Genomic DNA, 24,686 nt, shown 5'->3' on the forward strand with positions numbered 1-24,686 from the left:
TTCCTTACCTATTGAGATGGGCACACTGCAGAATATCCCCATATGGTGATGTCAACGATACAGTGTTATAGACTCAGTTGTAAAGTAAACATGTCAACAATCGCTAGTAGTTCTAATCCTTTTGGGGTAGAGGATGGTGGTAACACTCACCACCAAGTTAGGTGAGTGAACGAAATGAAAACACATTATTTATGTTACTATAAAGGCACAGAGTTTAAGTTGTAATTATCAAAAAAAAAAAAAAAGGAAAACCAAGGTTCATAGCTCTCTGGACAATATTAAAACGTTGGTCCCAATATTAGAATCATAAAATGACTGGGCTGGAAGAGACCTTAGGGATCACTTAGAAAAAAATCCCTTTGACAACTTAAATACACAGCAGAGGATATGGAAATTATGTACAGTTGGCATAAGATGTTCAATGAGAAAGTTCCACAGCAAATCCGCTGTCACACTAAGCATCTCTATAGAGTTTTTTTTCTGCTTTGATTTTTAATTTCCTGATTTCTTTAAGAAAGAAAATTTTCCTTTTAGTATTTCTGGATTCTTCAAAGGGGTGAGTTGAAATTCACTGCCATAAACAGTACAGATAAGTTGTTCCTGGTTGGAATATAGAGGAAGAAAGAACTTTTTAAGGGAAAAATCTTTTTTGTTTTTGCCATGTATAAAAATAGTTTATCACATGGAATCATGGTGCTGCAGCAAAGAAAGGCATTCAACTAGAGCTAAGTACCCATTACTTATATGTATATGCTATTTCTCTCTCAAATTTTTCCATAGAGAAAATGTTTTCCATTCAACTGTAAAAATAAAAAACCCAAAAAACTTCAATCCCACTGTATTTCTGTTATGCAAGAAAGAATAACTCTATTTAGGAAAATTGCAATTGGACTTTTAAATAGTGGTCTAGTAAAGTCCCTGCGTAATTCTGTAACTTAATTCTTTCTGTGATCTAAACACATGTTATTAAAGCCCCTGATCATACAATACTGTTCTGAGTCATATGTCAAAATGACAGATTCTTTCTAAGAATTCCTTCCTTCTCTGCATAGCAATATGCTAATAACATTTATTTAATTTAATAACTCTACAATTATTGCTTAATGACACTATTTGTTAAATCAACAATGAAGTGATTTTTTTTAAAGGACAGACTTTTCCCAAAGTGCCTAAACATAGGAGCAGCGTTTTTTTCATCCAACTTCAATTAAAACTACACCTTATTTTTTTACTTTTCTGATCCAAATAGTTAATAGATAAGTGGTAGTCAAATCAGAAGAATGTCAAGAGAAATATGTTTAAATTACAGTTTTCCTAACAGTAAAGTTAGATAATTCCCCAAAGACTGAAACTGACACCCACCTCACATGTACAGGTGATCCTTCGAGGGTGGGGGGCTTCCTGTTGTAGCTGATATACTAGGAAAAGAAAGAAAAGAAAAGAAAAGTTATCTGTCTTCTTCATATAAAACTTCTGGATACTCGGAGATTTTAAAAAAACCCTACTTTCGATGATATACGGGGAGAAATGTGGTACAGACATATTAATGAGGAGATATAGATTTTGATCTACATAAAGCAGAGGCAGCCTAGCAAAGTGGAAAGAAGGCTGTGCTGGGAGAACTGGGTTCTCATCCTTCCTCTGAAACTCATTAGCTGAGAGATCCTGGGTAAATCACTTACCCTCTAAGTACCTCAGGTTAATCCCTAGCACTTGACTAGGAATTTGCATGGAATAAGTAAATAGCAGCAATCAAGCAATGATCCATGTTGAACTGAGTTTAATAACCCAAATGCTAATAAAGAAATCACAAGCTCTACAAATGGTCTTTTATCTTAAAAGAGATCTGGGCTGATGATGAGTCTAGGGTCTTCATAACAAACATAAGAAATAAAAGTTTCTGAACATATTGCATAAATTAGGGCCTTGATATGAACCAATAAATATTAATGATGAAAACATACCTGCCGAATGAGCCAAATCAATCCTGAAAATAAAATCAGCAGAATACGGTGGGAAGGTATTGTTGGGGTGTTTCAGCTCGGTTCAACTCCTCATTACCCCATTTTCTTGGCAGAGATACTGGAGTGGATTTTCATTTCCTCCTCCAGCTCATTTTACAGATGAGGAACCTGAGGCACACACGGAGTTACGTGACTGGCCCAGGATCACACAGCTAGTAAGCGTCTGAGGACAGATTTGAACTTGGGAGATGAGTTTTCCTGACTCTAGGGCCAATGTTCTATCCAACTGCGCCACCTAGCTGCCCAAGGAGGTGGCGTAAAAGCGATCAAAATAACAGATTACTTGGATTTTGCTCCAGTTTATAATGACAACTTGTGAGTTCTAAAACTTCCTATCAAAAAAATCAAAACTTTCTGATAGGGAAACACTAAAGAAGCCAGTACCTCTCAAACACTGAAATAATCTACTCAAAGAAGGCGTGGACAGTGAAGTCAACTCATATCTATGTGGAAGTGGCTCATTAGCTTTGCAAATTATTTGCAATGATTCCAGGATAAATTCTGTAGTTCTGGAGAGGTAGGGAGCTGAGTGTGAGACCTAAGGCTGTATGTACACTCCAATGCACGTTACATTTCACTTTCCTTATCACATGTGTCTCACACAGCTTTGCCTACTTAATATCATATATTTGGTTTGAAATGCATGTACTATTTTGAAATCTATGTACTACACTGTTCAGATAGCATGGGAGAATGGAACAAGCACTGGCCTTAGAATCAGAGGGCCTGGGTTCAAATTCTGCCTTTGATATTTACTATCCACATTACCTTTGGCCAGCCACTGAGACTGCTTGGACCTTGGTTTCCTCATCTGTGGGCAGCTATGTGGTGCTGTGGAGAGAGCACCTGGCTTGGAGTCAGGAAGACTTCATCTTCCTGAGTTCAAATCCAGCCTCAGACATTTACTAGCTGTGTGACCTGGGGCAAGTCACTTGACTCTGTTGTCCTCAGTTTCCTCATCTGTAAAATTAGCTGAAGAAGGAAAGGCAAACCACTCTGGTATCTTTACCAAGAAAACCCCAAATGGGGTTACAAAGAGTCAGACGTGACTGAAGAACGACAAGAAGGGCCTCTGAGGTCCCTCTCAGCTCTAGATCTTTGACTTTATTAAACACTAAGAAATATTACATACATATGTATAATCTATCTAAACATTTGAAAAGTAACTGATTAAATCTTTCAGATTTCATCTGTATGTCCAATATCTTACAGTTTCAACCGCTGACTACATTCCATTGATTTGGAAACGAATTTGCTTTGTATTAGCTGCATCCCTTCTTACGTCACTCACCTTCATTTGGATAATTGAGAGTTTTTAGAGGAAATAAATTTCTTACCTGCCAAGGCACTTTCTAACGAACTCTGTGAAGTCATTCATTAAATAAATCTTTATTGAACTAACCTGTTCAATTGAATTGAATTCAGAAGGACTGGGAAAGACTCTACAGTTGTAGATGACTAGAATCCTACATCAGAAAAGCATTCTTTTGATTCTGTCCTCATTAAAATTCAAATACATTTGGGATCAAAAATACATTAAGTTTTATTAATCATAGACAGCTAGGCAGTTTAGTGGATAAAGCACCAGACTAGGAGTCAGGAAGACCTGAGTTCAAATCTTGCGTTGGACTTTTATTAACTATAGGATCCTGGGCAAATCACATAACCTCTCTAACTGTAACTCAGCCTCAGTTTTCTCATCTGTAAAACAGAGATAAAAAAGTACCTAATTCACAGAGTTGTTATGAGAATCATCACACGTGATAACATAGGTAAAGGTCTTTACCTTGGCCAGTTTTAAAGGATAAATGCTAGCTAGTTGCTATTGATAGCGCATTGTTGAATGATTTTTATCAGATATTTAGGTTTTGATGGGGGTGAGGAAATGGAGCGTGAATGTACTAAGCTTCCTGGTGGGAGTCGGGGAGAGTTGTTTCTGTCAACAATGAGGGAAAGAAACGTGAGAGGAAGGGTGGAAGACCAGACTCCCTATAGCCAGACTTTGCTTGCTTCATAAGTTTGCCTAGGTCTGATCCTGATGGCAAGGAAGATGATAGCTCCCCCCTCCCACTACCACCAGCCACCCTCACACACAAATTATAGCCTTTTACTCTCCCTTAAGAAAAGACTAGGTAGTACAGTGGATAGATCTGGAGTCAGGAGGACCTGAATTCAAATCTTGCCTCAGATGTGCACCGTCACTTAACCCCAATTGCCTTAAAAGGCAGGGCGGGGAGATGGATGATGAAATGTCTCTAATTTATCACCTTGTCCACCGTGTGGGACAGAAAAAGAAACATTGACATCACAGATCTACTGTGCTTAGCTTTGCGTTCAGAGAAACTCTAGGTTTCCTTCAGCAGCAATGAAAGGGGCTCTAGGAAATTGGATCATCTGTGGGGACCTTTAACTTCTCAGGCTTAACCACGGATATAAAATGTTACCAAGTATAAAATATGCAAGTCTTCCAAAATCACAGGTCTGATCAGGTAACTCCGATGGTTTCAGAATCTCCTTTGGCTAAACCTCTTGGATGTAATAGAATCTCCTCAACCTGGCATTTAAGGCCATTCCCCATCTGACTGCAGTCAAGCTTTCCAAATTTATTTCACGTAACCCCTTCTCAAATTTTACATTACAAGCAAATTAGATTAGTTGCTGTTTCCCAAACTTGGCATTCCATCCTTCACCTTTGTCCCTCTGTACAGAGTTTGCCTGGGCTGTCCAGGCCCCCTGGAATACACTACCTATTCATTTTCTCTTCTTAGAAACCTCATCTTCAAGGCTCAACTCAGGGGGCCACCTGCTACAGGAAGCCTTTCCTGATCTTCCTTGTTGTAAATGCTCTCCCCTTTGAAAAATTATTTTGTATATTATTTATATTATATTTTATATTTACTTATTTAACGTGTTGTCTCTTTCCAGTAGAACTCCTCAAGGGCAGGAATTTTGTTTTTGGTTTTTGTCTTGTTTTTGCATCCCCATCATGTCCAGTGCTAAGAAGGGTACCTTGTATATATTAGGTGCTTCATAAATGCTTGTGGGATTAAACAATTCAAGTTCAAAATATAACATTAACACATGTTGTAGGCAAGAAATAAACCTGTGAGTGGTAAGAGGGTCAGTGTTTGAACATAGAAATGAATTTTGATTCTTTTTTCTCATGTTGATTTCAAAATCTCTTTCTCACTTATCCATTTAGTTGCCAAGTTCTGTCGATTCTATTTCGCAACATCTCTCACATAAATACACTTCCTTCTTTCCCCTTACACTGCCACCACCTTGGTGCTCACCTCACACTAAGACTTCAGAAACAGCCTGATGGTTGGCCTCTCTGCCTTAAGAGTCTCCACACTCCAGTCTGTCCTCTACTCAGCTATCAAAATGATCTTCCAAAGTGCATATTAGACTATGTCTGTCCATCCCCTATTCAATAAACTCCTTGGTTAATTGTTCTTTAGTCATTTTTTGGTAGTGTCTGACTCTTCGTGACCTTGTTTGGGGTTTTCTTGGGAAAGATACTGGATTGGTTTGCCATTTCCCTCTCCAGTTCATTTTACAGATGAGGAAACTGAGGCAAACAGGGTAAAGTGACTTGCCCAGGGTCATACAGCTAATAAACATCTGAGGCTGGATTTAAACTCAGGAAGAGGAGTCTTCCCAACTTCAGGCCAGGCACTCTATCCACTGTGCCACCCAGCTTCCCTCAATAAACTCCAATGGCTCCCTATTATATCCGGAATCCTCCATTTGGCTTTACAGTTCTGCATAACCGATGCACTACCTTTGCAGTCTTCTTACACCTTACTCCCTGCCCCTTTCCACAGCCCGGTGTACTCTATAATGTAGTGACACTGGCCTCCTTGCTGTTCCTCAAAAAAGACACTCCATCTCCAGGCTCCAAATTATCCCCCATGCTTGAAATCTCTCCCTTCTCATCTCTGCCTCCTGTTTCCCTGGCTTCCTTCAAGTCTCGGCCCAAATCCCACTTTCTCTTAGAAGCCTTTCCTGGTCCCGCTCAATGCTAAAGACTTCCTTCGGTAATTATCTCCCATTTATCTTATATGTAGGTATTATGTTTGTGCATACTTGTTTGTATGTCATCTCCTCCATTAGATTGTGAGCTCCTTGATGGTGGGAACTGGTTTCACCTTTCCTCCTATCCCCAGTGCTTAGCATGGTACCTAGCATGCAGTAGAAGTCTACTAAAGGCTTGTTGCTTTTTGCTTGTTGATCTGACATATGGTGATGCATGAGAGTTAAGAGTTTTTCAGATAAAAGCTTCTAGATTGGATTTAGCTGGTGACATTATAGTCAAGATTCGCAGAGACAACTCTTGAAACTATAAACAGAACATAAATACATGTAATCAATCCATATTCAGGGGAAAATATCTGTCAACAAGATCAATTTCCTAAAACCCTACAAAACAGCAAAACAGCAAGGTATCATTAATTCAGACTCCTCTCATTTAAAATTTTTTGATCATTGAACAGGGGCTGAAGTTCACCTCTGTATTCTTCTGGAATGGACTGCTGAATTATTCATGGTGTAAACAAAGTTATGAGATGAATTATTGAACTGTTTAAGACAACAAAACATTTTAAGTATCCTCAAGAACTTCAGAAGAGCCCTTGTGCAAGGAATTTTTTAAAATTTAAACACCGCAAACTGTATAACCATCAAATAATCAAGTAAGCAGAGAAAACAAGAAACAAAATCCCACATGAAACCCTTAGAAATTAACAAAGTAGACCCAAATGACTCAACAGACAATAAGCAAATAAATGCATTTGCTTGGTGTCTTTTTTGAAGTTCAACTGAAATTCTGCCATCTTGGACCTTGTTTCCTTTTCCTACAGATAACTGTAGTCAATGCATGTACACTTTCTGTTGTGCCAATCTTGTTTTGCATTGCTTTAGAAAAAGTATTTCTGTATTTCTTCATATTCTTCATTTAAAAAAATACACTTATAAGCAAGGACATAAGCCTTTGTCCTTAGGGGTCTGCCCTGGGGGCAGAGGCCAGTTTGACCCTTTTCCCCTTCCCTTCTAGAGAGCACGGTAAGCTGAACCCCACTAAATAACCATTTTGCTTGAAAAAGAAGTATTTAATGGGGACCATCGACAGATGGACTAATGGGGGAATTATTAGGTCAATATAAACATAAATATATATGCATATAGATAAAAACAATGAATCAAATATAATGAAAATGTACTTCTTAATAACCCTAATATGTCAGAGGGTGTGCTTGAATTTCGGTATCACTGACTCTTAAGCCAACCGTCTATCTACTTGCTATGGCCTCTCACCACTCTAAAATCATGTGCCCACCCTAAAAAGAGGGTGGAAATTGATTACTAGTCAATATCTCTCCTAGGCCCAGTTGGGCCTACTATGTAGCCACTAGACAGGGCTATAGAAGGGCCAAACTAAAGCCTGATGCTCTGACCCCTGAAAGGGAGGAAGGAAGGAAGGAAGGAAGGAAAGAAAGAGAGAAAGAGAGACAGAGAGAGAGACAGAGAGAGAGACAGAGAGACAGAGAGAGAGACAGAGAGACAGAGAGACAGAGAGAGACAGAGAGAGACAGAGAGACAGAGACAGAGAGAGAGAGAGAGAGACAGAGAGAGAGACAGGGAGAGAGAGAGAGAGAGAGAGAGAGAGAGAGAGAGAGAGAGAGAGAGAGAGGGAGAGAGAGAGAAAGGGAAGGAAGGAAGGAAGGAATGAAGGAAGGAAGGGAGGGAGGGAGGGAAGAAGGGAGGAAAGGATGGAGGGAGAGAAAAAGGGAGGGAGGGAAGGAGAAGCTAGAAGCCTTTGTTCTTTAGCCCAGTGGAAAGGGGAAAAGAGTTTAGAAGACCCATGTCATGAAGAGTTGCCTTTTGTGGTCAAGTCATCATATGCTCCTTCCCTACTCCTCAGCCTCTTCCCATCCCTACTAACCAAAAAGGTAAGAGACAACATCCTATTTTCCACATTTCGAGCTCCCCCAGATCTGAAGGCCAGTTCTTTACACACAGTTTTCCAAGGGAATAATTCAGTTTTGAATCAAGGCCCCACCATACAAGATAGAAAAGAGCCCCCTGTATTTCATCAGTCTCACACTTTCCTGGATGGAGCTGAAGAGTGAGGATGAGGCTAAGGCAAAGCATTAGAATATCCTCTATTCCAAAGAGCTAGAAAGTAACTGGATCCCAGTTAATGATTTATGATATTTCCAAAAATGACTGAGAAGAAAGGTTCCTAACATTCTCCATACTTAGGACAAATATTTTATCCCCAGTACAGTTCCTGGCACATTGTCTTAATAAATGCTTATTGACTGACATTTTCATCCAGTTTTTTATTACAAAGTTTATGCCATTTACATTTAATATTAGAATTAATATTGTCTTTTCTTTCTTCTTCAAAACCTAAATCCCTCTCAAATGTCCATCTTGTAACTATCCTTGGCTATCATAGTAGGTATTTAATCAATTATGGCAGTGGTGCTTTAGGACTCCATTTGCAATGATGAGAATTAGCCAAACAGCAAATATTGTACTGAATGTTAAAAAGCAAATGGTTAATATACTTAATAAAAATATCTATATTTGATGAAAAAAGAAAGAAAATTAGGAAGCCAAAGGGAATGGGGCCAAATCAGGGGAAATGGAAAGGAATGGAATCGAGAGCACAAGTAAAATAGAATATGTTTCATTTTACAAACAATAAGTTTCTCGAGGGCAGGAGCTGTTTCATTTCTGTCTTTTTACCCCCAGCACTTTGCACATAGTAGATGTTTGACATATCCCTGCTGATCTGATTGGTTGATGGATTGACTGGAGTGGCTAGCTCTGGCAAGATGAAAATTCTGTATTTCTCTAGGACTGTGGAAAATGGAAAGGATGGAAGATGATGTTGAGGGGCTTTGAGGGGTTGGATTAGAAAGAAGAGGAAACTCAGAACAAATTGCTTCAGTTTACTTTGTAAAGTATGAGATGAGTCTTAGACTGACGGGAACAAAAAGAGAACAATGTAGATGGCTTGAGGAGAGACGATATGGAAAAAAAATGTGATAGGGTTTGTTATGGGAAGTGAATCAGGAATGAATAAAAAGATTGCTAAGCAGCAGTGAGGATCCAGTTAAGATAAAATAACAGATTTGTAGTGGATCCAGTCAGCACGGTTGTATGACTTCAGCAGTATTGAACAGAACATTAAAAGGAGTTGAGAAGGCAAGATGGCATTTAGTATTGGGATTTGGGAAGCAATGACTAGTGACAAAAGCTGCCTTTTTAAGGAGGCTTAGGTGATATAATTAATAAAGTGCTCTATTTGAAGTCAAAAAAAATATGTATTTCAATCCTGCCTCAGACACGTACTAGCCCTGTGACCCAGATAAAGTCACTCAACCTCCCTGTGGTTCAGTTTCTTCTCCTGTAAAATAAGGAAGCTGACCTTAATGTCTTCTAAGATTCCTTCAAGCTCTAAATCTATGATCCTATAACTTCATGACAAGAGAGCAAGGGATCTGAAAACAGAGTGAAATTGAATCAGTTAATTATAGAATCAAGATTCTGAAAGGAGGAAAGTGAGACCAGATGAGGGGTAATGAACTGGGAAAGCTAGGATGAGTGAAGCATAGAGAGAGACGGAAAAATATGGTCAGAGGAAATTTAGAATTCTCGATCACAGAGGTAGAATACTTGTGAATGGTGATATCACTAGACTACAGTAGAATTGCTGGTCATAGCAATCTTTCTTGAGAAGTTTGCTATCAACCTAATTAAAATTCCTTGGTATGAAATTTCTGCCTTTTTCCCCCCACAGTTTGGACTTTTCTTCTACCTTCATTATAACACAGTTTGACCATAATGTGTCTAGGAGCCACAGTGGATCTTAGATTTCTCACCATTGGTGTCTTGTAGATTTTTAAAAAATGCAAATCTATTTTTGTATGATTTTGTTAAGTCTGGTAAGTTTTCTTTGACCATTTCCTTAAATGTGTTCATATTTTTTGTCTGCCCCAAATTTTCTGGGATGTTACTAATTCTGAAATTGTTCCTTGTTCTGTTACTTGATTCTGCATATTTTCTAGGTCTTTAGATAATTCACTATTTTTAGTCTGCTTTTTCTCCAACAACCCGAATGGGTTGTTATCCTGTTTTCCATTGTAATCAGCTTTTTATTGGTTGAGTCTTCAGATATTCTATTATATTCTTCATATTGGTAGTTTTCTTATCAATTAATAAGTATTTATTAATCACATATTATGTGCAAAGAACTGAAGATACAAATACAAAGAGTGAAACAGTTTCTTCTTTCAAGGAGCTTACATTATAATGGGGGAGAAGTACATCTATAAACATATATAGAATAATAATAATAATAAAATAGCTATCATCAATATAGCACCTACTATGTGCCAGGCACTGTGCTATGTGCTTTACAAATATTATATGTTTTGATCCTCACAATAACCCAGGGATGTAGCTGCTATTATGATCCCTATTTCACAGTTGAGGATACTGAGGCAGACATAAATGATTTGCTCAAGGCACACAGGGACTAAGTGTGGGTGCTGGATTTGAACTGAGGTCTTCTTGATTCCAGGCCTAGCATTCTATCCACTGTACTTCCTGACTACCTAAATATAAACATAAAGTGAATAAATGCAAGTATTATACAAAATGGTTAAATACACGAGAGTTTGAGAGGGAGGGCACTAGCAGTTGGGACGATCCAGAAATACTTCATGTGAAAGATGGTGCTTGAGCTATTCCTTTAAAAAAAAAAAGGACTGTGTGTGATGGAGGTAAGGAGAGGGTACATCCTATGCATGTGGTAGGACCAGTGCAAGGACACTGAAATGAGAGGTGGAATATTGTGTTTGAAGAACATTAAAAAGTCCCGTTTGCTTTGATTGCCAAGAGCAAGACAGGCTGGGGAGGCTAATGCCCAGTGAAACTGGAAAGATAGGCTGTGGCCAGACTGTATAGAACTTTAAAGGTTAAACAGAGGAGCTTATATTTTGTCCTTAGCGGCACACAGTCAGGTCTACACTTCAAGATTACTTTGGCATCATTGTTTAGGATGGACTAGAGCTGTGAGAGAATTGAAAGAGAGAGCCACATTAAGAGGCAGTAGCAATAACCTAAGCAAGCGGGGATAAAAATCCTGAACCAACGCAGTGACTGGGAAGTAGAGAGAAGGAATCAGATGTGAGAGATGCCCTGAAGACAGAAGCAGCAAGAATCCACAACTGATTGGATGTGAGTGGTGAGGAGCAGTGAGGAGCCCAGATTATAAATGTGGGAGCCTGGAAGGGTGGTGGGCACTTTGTCATAAATAGGGAAGTTTGAAAGAGGGAAAAGTTTGGGAAGAAAGATTATGTGTTCAATTTTGGACAAGCTGAGTTTAAGATATCTCTGGCCCATACTGTTTGAAATGTCCAATGGGCAGCTGGTAATGTGGGGCCGAATGCTTGGAAAAAAGCCTGGAGTGGGATAGATGTACCTGTGAGTAATGTGCTTACAGCTGATAGTTAAATCCTTAGAAGCTGATGAGAGTACCAGGAAAGAGACGGTAGAGGGTGGTGGCTAGGACAGAAACTTGGAGAACCCTCATATCCAGAGGTTGTGAACTGGATATTTCCTCCAGATATTTGTTTTTTTTTCCTAGAGTCTTAATTCAAGTTTGTGTTTCTCCCTTGACTTTTTCTTTAACTTTCTTCAACTTTTATTCAGTCTCTTCTCAACACTGCTAATTCTTGCTTAATTTCTGTAGGTGTGTCGTTTATCTATCTGACAACATTATGTAGAATATCTTGCATTGTTTCTTTTCCCATCTGTTTTGCTTCAGGCATTTTATCTTTTTCAGTTGCTCTGTGGTATTCTTTAATTATATTGGCACTTTTCACCACTTTGCATATTTTCTTTTGAGTGAATTCATTTTTTTCATGTACTTTTTAGTCCATTTTCTTCATATTTGGATGTTTCCATTTTGTTGTTGTTGTTGTTGGTATTGAAAAGGTGTATGGGAAACCCACCTCCTTTCAAACATTTTGCACTTCAATTTTGATTGGATATGTACAAACATGTTTATTTTCAATACTTCTGCTAAAAACTCCAGAAGACCTTATAAAAAATTTTGTTCATCTTGTTCAATTTATTGTGTGTATTTACACATAACACAGTTGTATTTTACTCTTTCATTTGTCACACTATTTCAGAGGCTGACTTTTCTCTTCCTGGCCTAAATTAGTGACGTTTTACCTCATATTATCTTAAAAGCTCAACTAAACCAGACTTATTTTTAAAAGGCATTACTTAGTGGGATTTACTTAAAGGCATACTGTGCCTTTCAAATTATCTAAAATCAAAATGTTACACTTAGGGAAGAAGGAAGGAAGGAAGGACAGACTTATTAAGTACATGCTGTGTGCCAAGCACTGTGCTAAACACTTTATGGACAGTATCTCATTTGACCCTCACGAGAATCCTGGGAAATAGTTGCTATCATTATATAGTATCTATCATTATACGTATTTTAGGGAAACCAAGGCAGACACAGGTTAAATGATTTGCCTGGGGTCACACAGACAGCAAGTGTTGGAGGTTAGACTTGACTTAGAACTCAACACACGTTTTTTTTTCTATAATGGGAGGAAGGAACTAGCCAACGGGGATCCAGTCCTCAGAGCATGAGTTGACTGCTCTCACCTTTGTGGAGGGTTAAGGAGCCTGCTTCTAGAAAGTAATGTGTAATGGAAGGACCCTGCCCCCAATTCTCACTACACACAGGTATTCTATGACACTTTGATGTCTCTTTACTTTTTTTGGAGGAAAGCAGGGCAATTGGGGTTAAGTGACTTGCCTAAGGTCACACAGCTAGTAAATGTCAAGTGTCTGAGGCCACATTTGAACTCAGGTCCTCCAGCCTCCAGGGCTGGTGATCTATTCACTGAGCCACCTAGCTGCCCCCTTATCTATTGCAAGCTGAAGAAAAGCCTTTTAATTGACCTCTGAGTTGGAAGAGGGGGAGCATATAAAAAATATGAACAAACCAAACCAATTTTTTTCTCTCTCTCTGGTATTGATTGAGGCAAGAAACTGCTCTAAGCCTCCGGGTGAGGGTGAGAAGTAGCACTAGCATTTATCCATTTTTGCTCAGGTAACAAACCAGGTCGAGACCTAGTGAGCTCTTAAAGGTTAGAGGAGCCACCAGAGATCCAGTGACAGTAGTCTATGGCATAGACTGCTGACTGCTACAGCCCAGACAGATGGGAGAGTCCAGTGCATCCCCCAAGGAGTGACTCACACACTCAAGACACTATGCATGTCCTGTAGGCAAGCAAGCAACCTACCTGGAAGGGAACTTGGTAGGGTGATCATTTGGTAGTAGCCACTTTAAATTTGAGCCCACTCTCCCCAGGGACCAAAATGATAGAAATGACAGTGTATTTCAGTTTAGGGGGATATTTTTATACTTTGATTATTGCTTTATCTTTTTAGAAATGTAAGCCAGTGAAAACTAGTTTAATGGGCACAGCCCAAGACTCTAGAATGCCTGTATACCAAGGTGTAACTGACTCAGAGACTGGGCATTATCCTGCTCCCCAGCTGCTTGCTTGCTATGGCAATTAAGGGCTAAATTTCCTGCACCTCTGCCTTGATTTCTGATTTTTTAGGCAATTCAGAGAACACCCTGACTTCGGTGGTTCAGACTAGCCCACTGCCTCATCTCATGGGTGACAAGTCAATCCCCTATTAGTGTATGTCAGCTCTAATGTTGTAGATTTTGTGGGGGAAAAGAGCTTAATAAAAAAAATAGACCTTTCCACATAAACTTAAAAACTAGAGTTTAATCATTATAGTTTCTAAAAGGAAGGATTTTCTTACTTGATAGAGGTAACATAGACCTCAGGCTCTTAATTTTCTCCTAATTCAGCTATTACCATAGTGTTGGGTTCAGGCCATTACAGTTATGAGGAATTAGTGCAACAGAACTGCCATCCACATTTGAAAATACTATGTTTTCCTAGATAAATGCTAACTATCAGGTTTTGGGTTTTTTTTTAAGAGGCTGAAAACAAAAATTGCACCTGCTATGGGCACCAATCAACAACCTTATGGAGAGAAAGCACACCACATTTCAACAAAAGTCATAAAACAGCTCTACATGCTGAATAAATAGCTTTGCCTTCAGTAAAAAGAAGGGCATCAGTCAGTGTACAGAAAAAAAAAGAAAAGGAAAGGAAAAATGGTGACTGAAAAACAGTGAGTGCCTAGGATAATGTTAATTAGGCTTCCAGTCAATGGTATTATGAGACAAAAACTGCTTAGAGTACATCAGTCATCCCGGGTACCCTTTGAACTACACGCTCCAGAGATGGAAAGGTCGTATCAGATGAAAAAGCATCTATGGCAATTTTATGGGCTGTTTGTATTTTATTTACTATAATGAGATTAAAATGGAAAACTGTATATCTACTTATAAGTGTTTGGGGACCATATAACCACCACAATGTAAGAAGCAAAAATTAGCTCCTTTTTTAGTCTAGTCTTCAGAAACTTGGGAACATTAGGTACCTAAGACAAACTCTTTACATTTATAAAGATGTTAAAAGGCTCTATTTAAAATACCAGTTACTCAAAGTAGTTTTTGTTTGAATTCTAACTACCTCTAAGATCTCCAAATTCAAAATATTGTTGCTTTCAAATTTGTAAGTAGTGGAGACTAGCTTTTATTTTTTTTCTCCTTTGATTCTTTTAAACTATTGGCATCTTGGGACCAGTACATTTCTAAGATTTAGAGGTGGAAGTGACCTTAGAGATGACCAGTACTTGGGGAGGAAAAAAACCTAAATTTCTGCTAAATGATGAGAGACTAGACTTTAGTAGTGAGAAAAATGAAAATAACTTGTTTTCCTAGTAGGTATTCTTTGTAGGTAATTCCCTCAAAAATGTAGGTAGTCCTCACTATTGAAACAGAAAAAAATTGAAAATAAATAAATAGAAAATAGAATAAATAGAGAAAGTCCACTTAAAGTGAATCCACTGAAAATCAGAAGCAATATTTCATAGCAAATGTTGAAAAAATGTTTGATAAATGAAGCTAAAATATGAAAAGCTATTTATTTTATCTTAAATTTAATGTAGGTTATAGGCATTTATGTACTAATTCTTAGAATGAATAAATAAGGTGTCAACTGCTTACTTGTTTGGGGAGAGCAATTTTTCTACCAAAAGCGTATGATAATATAATATGACATCTTTCATTGCACATTTTATTTTTGAAGCACATATTCCAGGTCTTCATCAATTTCCCCGTGGGCCTCTCTTAATCCTTTGAATAGATCAAAAAAGTCAGTTCAGTGGGGAGAGAAGTTTGTGTTAATCAGGAAGGGATGTCTGAGTGGGGACCAATTTTCTAGCTGGTCAGTTCATTAGTATTTTTGTGTGAAGATAACCTTTACTTCTCTGAACAGCCTCCAAGAAAGTCAATATGGCAGAGCGGCTAAAGAGCCAGCTTCCTACTCAGGAAGACTTGGTCCACCACAAAAGTCACTGACCTTCAGAGGGCCCCAGGCAACTCTCTAGGACTATGAGTTGTAAAACAGCTGCTGATCTGCAGAGAAGGAACTTCTTCATTAGGAATTCTCAAAACCAATGTAATCATAAGTTCAGACCAAACAAAACATATCAGCATAACTCTAGAGCTGTGGATAATAAATCCTGGGATAAAGAGGATTCCATGTGTATTTTAAAAAAAGCAAGATGGAAAGAGGTATGAGGCATGCAGCACTCAATATGCCTCTGTCCATGCTCTAGTGGAAAAGTTATTCCTAAATGAAATGTACTTTTCCTTTCGACTCATTGCCCCTTTTCTTTCTGTCTTGGTAGCTTTCCGAAGTACCTATCTGCAGTTAGGAGTCCATCTTCCATGCCAAGAAAATGGGAATTGAAACTAACTATAAAGGACATGTGAAGGAAGATGCTATCTGCATCCAGAGATAAAAAGAATTATGTATAGAATGATTTTATATATATATATATAAATATATGTATATATAGTTTTGTGTGTTCATATACACACATGTATATACACACATATACACACATATGTATATATATACATACACACATACATACATATTTATGTCTAATGGTAGCCATCTCTAGGATGGGGGGAGAGAAGAAAAAAGGAAAAAAAGAAATGTACATAACTTTTGTTATATATTTCAAAGGAAAAGCAAGTTGTACATATAGATTTGCAGTTTCATGTGCAATCATATTTTTTAATTATTATGTTATGGAAATGCTTGTCTTATTCCACAAATTAAAATTAAACTAAAAAAATTTTTTGATAAAAAGAAACTAATGTGAACAACTGAATTCTTAGTTTCCCTTTTCCTCTACCAGAGCCATCTGGAGTTCTGAATCACCCACCTCGAACCCCAGAAAATTGAGTTCTGTGCAAATGTGCAGGTGTGATGCATGTATGATCATTGCAGAACTCTAAGCTTTCCAAAAATGCAGACCATTAATGAACCCTGCAGAGATGGCTGTGCTCCATCATAATCATGACTACCATGAAAACTTAAACCATCCTTCTGTGTACTACTTGTGCAATGAATGGGTCAAAATCCCCAAATTCTCAGACTAATGGTTTTATATTTGCTGCCTCTGCTGTATTTGTTATAGTAATATATTTTGTATAGCCAATATATTTACATTTTTCTTTTCATACTTACAGTAAGATTTCCATACAGGAGGTCTATATTCATCTGTATCTGAAAGAAAACATTGAAACAAACTATTAGTGTAATGTTCATTATGTAAATGCATGCATTATTATTCTTTAAGTCAAATTCCAGGATGTCAAAGGAATTTTTAAATTTTTTAATAAATTTGATGCATTTGAAATGTTGTTTCATCTGTCTAATATCTAATAGGCATTTAAAAGAATGCCTGAATGAATAAAAAATGGAAAATTGAAGTAGAAACTATAGCAAGTCATTGTTCCAGACCAAAATCACAAATTTCACCTCCAGGCAAGTGACTAGGGTAAGACGTGTGGAACAGGGATGGCTGGGATGATGGACCCAATACTCAGAACTATGAGCTAGACTAGAATCTCCATCTAGAGCAGCTAGGTATCATAGTGGATAAAGTGCTGGGCTTGGAGTCAGAAAGACTCATCTTCCTGAGTTTAAATCTGGCCTCAGACATTTACTAGCTTTGTGACCCTGGGCAAGTCACTTAACCCTGTTTGCCTCAGTTTCCTCATCTGTAGAATGAAGTGGAGAAGGAAATGGCAAAACACTCCAGAATCTTTGCTGAGAAAACCCCAAACGGGGGCATAAAGAGTTGGACATGACTTAAAGCGACTCAATGACAACAATCTTCAACTCAGCCCCCAGCCAATGATCTCCAACCTGGTTAGGTGAATAGTTGCAGTTGATAAAGTCCTGGACCTTGTAGTCAGGAAGAGTTCAAATTCAGCCTCAGACACTCACAGACAGGGCAGGAACAGAGAAGTAGGTTGTGGATACCTCTTTATCTACCTCCTTCTTTCATACCTTGGGTTTTGAGTCAAAAAGCCCAAGTTCATACCCTAATGTGTGACCCTGGTCACTTCATAACCTCCACGAGCTCCATCTATGTAAAATAAAGATAGCAATCCCAGAAGGTTCAGGGAGATAATAAATGCACAACATCTTAAAGTGCTACATAAATTTAAGCTACAATTATTGAAAGATTGTTTTGGGGGCAGCTAGGTGGCACAGTGGATAGAGCACAAGTCCCGGAGTCAGGGAGCCTTGAGTTCAAATTTGGCCTCAGACACTTACTAGCTGTGTGACCCTGGGCAAGTCACTTAATCCCAATTGTCTCACCTCCCCTCCAAAAAAGAAAAAAAGATTATCTTAAAAGAGGTGATAGTGACAAAAGCAATGAAAGGGGAGCAGAAGTTATCATTGCTCTATCAAACAATAGACATTTACTAAGTTCCTACTCTGTGCCAGGCATTGTATAAGTACTGGAGATAGAAAAAGAGTCAAAAGACAGCCCCTGCCCTCAAAGGGCTTACAATCTAATGGGGGGGGAGACAAGCAAATATATACAAAGTAAGCTGTGTACAAGATCGATGGGAAATAATTAACAGAGAAGGTCAGCCCTTTCAACATAAATGCCATTAAATTGTAATTAAGGGTAAATCCTGGAAATTTATGGAAGGCCTCCCTATGGATGATTTCTCCCATAAGAAGGTAGATCTCCCTGAGAAGGAACTGACAGAAGAAAAACAAACTACTTTTGAATTTCTTACCAACACATGATTACACAAATATTATGATATCACATAAGACAAAAACTGAAGAATACGAGTGTCATCTTTAAACTTAATACCAGATAATGATACTGTACTTGACATACTACTTATGAAACACTACTCATTTTAAAGATTGTGTGCCTTCTATGTCATCATGTTATCAGATGGTGTTAGTGATAAGTCTAAATAAAATAAATCCAAATGAAAATGAAAAAAAAAAACTTAATTCTGGAATTAAGAGGGGTTGAGGAAGGCTTCCAGTAAAAGAACGTATTTTAATTGGCACTTAAAGGAAATCAGGGAGGTCTGTAGGCAAAGCAGAGGAGGGAAGGCATTCCAGTTCTTTATACCAATAAAACCACAGGTCTAGTTTTTTAAAAAGGCAGGGAGGGAATACACAAGGAAGAGGATGATGTAGAATTTACCCTTTTCTAGTAAAATCCAGCTGAATCTTCTTAACCAAAGTCATGCTTTGGATGTTAGTACCCCATAGTAAAAACCAGCCAGTGAAGAGTTGGGGTGGATGTGGTGGCAGGATGCCAATGTAGCTAGACCCCTGACTGGTGGATGGAACTGCAGGCTGAACTCCCTTAAGAAACTTGGCTCTGGAGAATGCTGTGGGTGAGGGAGGGCAAGAAAATCCCTAATATGTTTAGCAAGAAGGCAACTGAAATCACTCTGGGTAAAAATCTAGTGAATATTGCCAATGTGTAAACAGCCTTAAGCTGAAAACATTTTTTAAAAGAACAACAAAAAGATCCAACAAACCCCTTCTCATGGCAGCTAAATTGCTTTTCTAAAACTTGGCCTATTCAAAGAACCCACCAGAAGTTATTTAGCTGAAAAGAATTTCACCCTGTTTTATTTTTTTTCATTTTTAAATAAAATAAAGATAAATAAAATAAATTTCCTAGTTTCATAATTAGAGCACTACAGAAGTCCATTATAAATTCCTGCTCTGGGACCAATCTAACATCTATCCACATCAGAGGTTTTCTATGTTGCACTATTTCCACAAGGAGTACAAAATGCCGATCAGGTTAGAGATTTCAAAGAAAACAGACAAAACTTCACAGTAAGGAAAAGGAAGAAAAGACCGAGGGAAACAGCTTGAAGGGATGGCAAGGTAGAGAGGCTGGTTTGTTAAAAGGATGGGAGTGATCTGCCACGTTTTTTGTGGGGGAGGGGAAGGACTCAGTGGATAAGGACAGCTTGAAGATGACAGAAAGTAAGTGAATGATCTGAGAGGACAAGATGTTTTAAAGCTAAATTTAGCCTTTAGAAGTATCTTCTAAAGGGAGGCTTTTTTAGGGTAAGAACAGGACAGAACTATCTGATAAGATGATCAATTCAGATAGAAATGTTCTACAATTGACAAGAGTTGATAGAAGTTCAAAGTAAGGAAACTCATAATGTTGTTATACTCTAGCATATAAAATCTGATTTCTCTCCTGATTTCATGAGCTTTTCATAACATTATTACAATAAAACTCCAATTAAACTGAACTATTTGGCAATTAGTCCTTCTAGATGGCTAAGTTTTCTACACCCAAATCTATTTCTAACTTAAGCTCTCCTGGACAGAAATTCTTCTCATAGATATGCCATATTTCTTTGATATCTCACCCTTTTCTTGATAGTTAAAGATTATCAATTGTTGTACTATGGTGCGTTCAGGACCTTCTGAGCTATATTGGGCCAAATGGCCTCAGACTGCTGTGCACTCTGAGTTCTTGTGTCTGCTTTTTGGAGTTTTTCTGTCTCCTCCCTTACTGTCAAATAGCAGCTCTTGCTATTTTTGATGTACCTACCACTTAGAAGTCCCTTTCCCCACTTTTAATATGCTATTGGTTTAGAAATTAGCTACATTCTTCTTTTTTTGTCAAATAATAATAAAAAGACTCTGAGCGAGGACTTCTATGAGTAAAATGTTAGTGTGTGGACTTTGTGACAATTGTTTTTGTTCTCATAGGCTTTTTCTTAATTTCTGGTTTTGAGCTGTGTTTCTGGTAAAGCAACAATGATGAAAATAATTGGTATTTGCAAAGTTTTTAGAGTTTTCAAAGTACTTTCATATACCATCTCATCTGAGACTCAACACAGTCTGTAAGGTAAGTACTAGGGGTTTATCTTTATTTTACAGATGAGGAAACTAAGGGCAAACGAAGTTGTGTGACTTGCCTCAGTTCACACAGCTGGAATGTGTCAAAGGCAAGGTTTGAACCTAGGCCCCTCCTGACTCCAAGATTACCCCACTGTGCTAGATCTATACTGGTAAAGTGACCACAGAACTAAGTTTCTGTTAGATGAGTTATCATAATAATTTTTAAGATAATTAGATCAAGGTCTTCATCCATGTACTGGTGAAGTACTGCAAGCTAACTGATTGTATCATGGATAAATCGACTTATCCCTCACCCTACATCTTGCCCCAATCAACATAAATCATAAAAAGGCTGGAGAGGAATTGAGGAACATCTAAAGAACCTCATGACTTTAATTCACCAGAAATTTTTCTAAAACTTCAAACCACTTTTTTTTTCTTAGCAAGCCTCTTATTCCCAAGGAAGTATCACACATTTTGTGGTATATATAGCAAAAGAATTGCAGAAATTAAAAGAAAGTACAAGAAAGAGAACAGTGTGCACTTTTAACATAAAGCAGCAGCTTGTCCTAAAGTGAACAAGAGCCAATAAACACCAAATATTGCTAGTCTACCTCCAAAGAGAAGTTTCAAGGATTCTCACCACCTCCTCTTTAGCACTTGTCAGAAAAACCAACCCAGAGACCTTGGATATAAAGGAAAGGGCCATCTTATTATTGCTTTAAAAAAATTGCCTATGACTCAGTAATAATTCACCAATAAAAATCATAAAATGGTATGGAAAATACAGCAATTAAACTTCGTGCCTTCAACACATGCATGAAAAAACAATAGCCCAATGTCACATACACACAGTATTTTCAATTTAAGTTTTACTGCTTTTTTCTTGAAAAGGTCTCAAGTTCCAAACACACATATACTAATAGCTACCTTGTCCAAGGGTTCACCTTCCCACCATTGATTCCCCTTCACTTTCCCTTCTCCAAGATACTGCTGCTGCTGGGAATTCTTTCCTTCCCTTTCTTGTGGTCACTGAGGGATCTTTTTTCCTTTCCTCCCTATTCTCTGTGGCTGCTGTTATATGCCTAGCTAGCCAGCTCATCTTGGATGATACACTGGAAAGATCACTTGATTTGGAGTCAATGTGCCGGAATCTGAATCCCAACACTGCCACTTACTGTGTGACACTGAACAAATCACTTCACCTATGTAGGTCTCAATTTCTCCACTTGTAAAATGAGTGGGTCAGACTAGACTACTTCTGAAGTCCTTTCCAGATCTAAAAATATAACCTTATGATGGGGCTGCTGTACCCACTACCATCCCAGTCACTCTCATCACAATCCACTGATGTATTTCCATTCTTCACTACAATCTAGGTATATGTCTATCTCTAGGTCGGCACCTCAGCATTCCCACAGCAGGACTCTTGGCTATGCTCCCCTCTTCTGTAATCCCTCACACACACTTTGGGTTTAGAGTCTCCCACCCTTATCTCCTCCTTTCCTTTTAGTTCTTACCTCATCCACCCCTCCTCCAGTTAAGAATCCTGAGTAGTTTGGGGGGATTAGATAATAAGCATAAGCCCACAGAGTTCTGGAATTCACCCTGTGATTTATGGCTTTCTGCTATGCCAATCTTACAAAAGGTACTCTGGGTCTTAACCTAGCCAGCCCATTTATAACATGTAGTCCCCAAATCTGATATTCCCTTCCAGGATAAAAGAGCTAGGAATCTGAGGAGGCCACGAGCTGAGGAGATCTACCAGCAGCTTCAGTTCAGTAGGAGGAGTTCAGTATGAGCTCCAGATCAGAGGATCTGAATGCTTAACTTGACTCCTCAAAAGGGAAACACAATGAAACCAAGAACTCGGGGAGAAACAGAAGATGCCTGTTAGACTGAAATGGCAAGAAAGATTCAAGATCAAATTCAACAAGCATTCAATTCAATCTATGTTTATTAAAAGCCTGTTAGGTGACATGACTGCAAAGTAACCAAAGCAGCCAGCAGAGTAGTTGTTTTTCACAGAACTCTGCAACCCCCAAATCCTAAAAGTAGGCACCAAATCTACAGCAACTGCCACAGAATTTATCAGAAGACAAAAGCATCGAACAAGGTAAGTCTCATGAACTAAGTAGGGAGAAATTAAAATCTCAGAGGCCCTGCTCCCAGTTCACTCCGTCCTAGCATTGAGTGGTGCCAGCACAAGCAGGTCACAGGCTTGAGTCTCAGCACCCTCCTTCAGAAGCTCCTTCCCTGGTTCCCCCAGAGCAGTAATTCAGCTCAGCCATGCAAGGGAAGGGGAAGTATGACTAGATGGAGATTGGGGATTAGGAGAGAGAGGACCTCTCTCCATAGAGTTCTCTAGGGGAAGAAGCTTCTGTGCACATTCAAAAGGATAAAAGAAACCTAATTGGGATCAATTCTCTAGAATGGGTTTTACTCTGAGCAGAGAATCAACCAGGTCCCCACATTCTCCAGAATGCCACAAGGCTAAGGACACCCAGCTTTGGAGGTCTGTACAGGAGGATGGGTGCATGTCACAGCAGTGGAGGGGAAGAAAGAAGGAAACTAGAGACAAGCTACTGAAGATACAAGAAATACCATACACCATACAATACCATACACCTCTCTTAGTAAACCGATGTCTTTTGTAGGGTAGATACCACTGTGAGAAGTTGAAACCATGGGAGCAGATGAAATAGCCAAGAAAGAAAAGAGAGATAGGAGAAGGGAGTTCAAGACAGATTCTTGCAGGGCACCCACGCTAAGGACATGCCTTAGCACATGCCAGCAGAGGAGACTGAGCAAGAGGGATCAGAACAGTAGAAGAATCAGGCAAGTTCAGTGTGACAGAAGTCATGGAAGGAAAGAATGGACTATGATGTCAGAAGCAGCAGAGAGGTGCAGGAGGAAGAAAACCAAGAAAAGATGATCACTGGTAACTTGATGGACAGCTTCAGTAGAATGGTGGGGTCAGACTGCAAAGGGTCGAGAAGTGGAGATGACTCTAGTTTGGCAAACACAAAAAAAGAGAGGCATGGAGTGATACAAAAGATAGCAACTTACGGGGATGACAAGGTAAAATGAAGCATTTCTTGCTTTGTTTTTCAAAGTATGGAGAAGACCTATGAATGTTTGGAAGCAGTAGGGAAATATTCATTCAAAAGAGAAATTGATGATAAGAAAGAAAGAGTTACTAATAGGATAGATTTTCAAAAGACAGGATAGGAGCAAAGGCCCATGTACGAAAGAAATATTTCCCTTTGGAAGTCAAAGACATCATGATACCTTTCTTCTATGTGAAACATCAGGTGCTAGCGCCTTACCCCCCAGCCCACCCTCCACAAAATTACCTTGCAATTACTTTGCATGTGATTTACATAATAACCATAGTTAGCATTTATATAGCACTTCAAGGTTTTCCAAATGCTTTACGGATATCTCATTTTATCCTCATAACAGCCCTGGGAAAGAGGCGCTATTATTATCCCCATCTTACAGATGACCAAACTGAAGTAGGCAGAAGTTAACGGATTTGCCCTGAGTCAAGGCAACAGGCATTTACAAGTCAAGAGCTGGTAAGTGTCTGAGGGGAGATTCGAACTCTGGCAGCACGCCATCCATCGTGCCTTTACCAGCTTCTTAAATATGTTCCTACTAATATGTATATATGTTATCTCCCCTGACAAAACATAAGCTCAAAAATTTTTTCATTTTCCTACGCCCAAAGAGCTATAAAACTATGCATACCCTTTGACCCAGCAATACCACTTTTAGGTCTGGATCCCAAAGATATTATAAAAATGGGAAAAGGACCCACATGTACAAAAATATTTACAGTAGCTCTTTTGGTGGTAGCCAAGTAATAGAAGTGGAAGGGATGCCCATCGACTGGGAAATGGCTGAACAAGCTGTGGTATGGGATTGTGATAGAATACTACTGTTCCTTAAGAAACGATGAGCAGGCAGACTTCAGAAAGATGTGGAAAGACTTACCCGAACTGACGCTGAGTGAAGTGAGCAGAACCGGGAGAACATCGTACATAGTAATAGCAACACTGTACGATGATGATCAAAAACTTAGCTCTTCCCAGCAAGGCAAGGATCTGAGACAGCTCCAAAAGACTCATGATAGAAAATGCTGTCCACATCCAGAAAAAGAATTATGGAATCTGAATGCAGATAGAAGCATACTATTTTCTCTCTTTTTTTGTTTCTTCTTTCTTGTGATTTCTCCCAT

General features: G+C 38.7%; 1 protein-coding gene across 1 annotated transcript in view; it reads right to left on the reverse strand.

The window, feature by feature from the left end:
• CHN1 (chimerin 1) overlaps nucleotides 1-16,795 on the reverse strand; it is a 222,921-nt gene extending 206,126 nt beyond the window's left edge. The window contains exons 1-2 of the mRNA XM_036747207.1: nucleotides 16,763-16,795; nucleotides 1,363-1,418 (exon numbers count right to left, since the gene is read on the reverse strand). The gene's annotated coding sequence lies outside the window, so the exon portion shown is untranslated. The remainder of the gene's footprint in view (nucleotides 1-1,362; nucleotides 1,419-16,762) is intronic.
• Nucleotides 16,796-24,686: the final 7,891 nt, after the last annotated feature.

Source organism: Trichosurus vulpecula, chromosome 2, assembly GCF_011100635.1.
Source record: "Trichosurus vulpecula isolate mTriVul1 chromosome 2, mTriVul1.pri, whole genome shotgun sequence".
In the NCBI taxonomy this organism is placed as follows: domain Eukaryota; kingdom Metazoa; phylum Chordata; class Mammalia; order Diprotodontia; family Phalangeridae; genus Trichosurus; species Trichosurus vulpecula.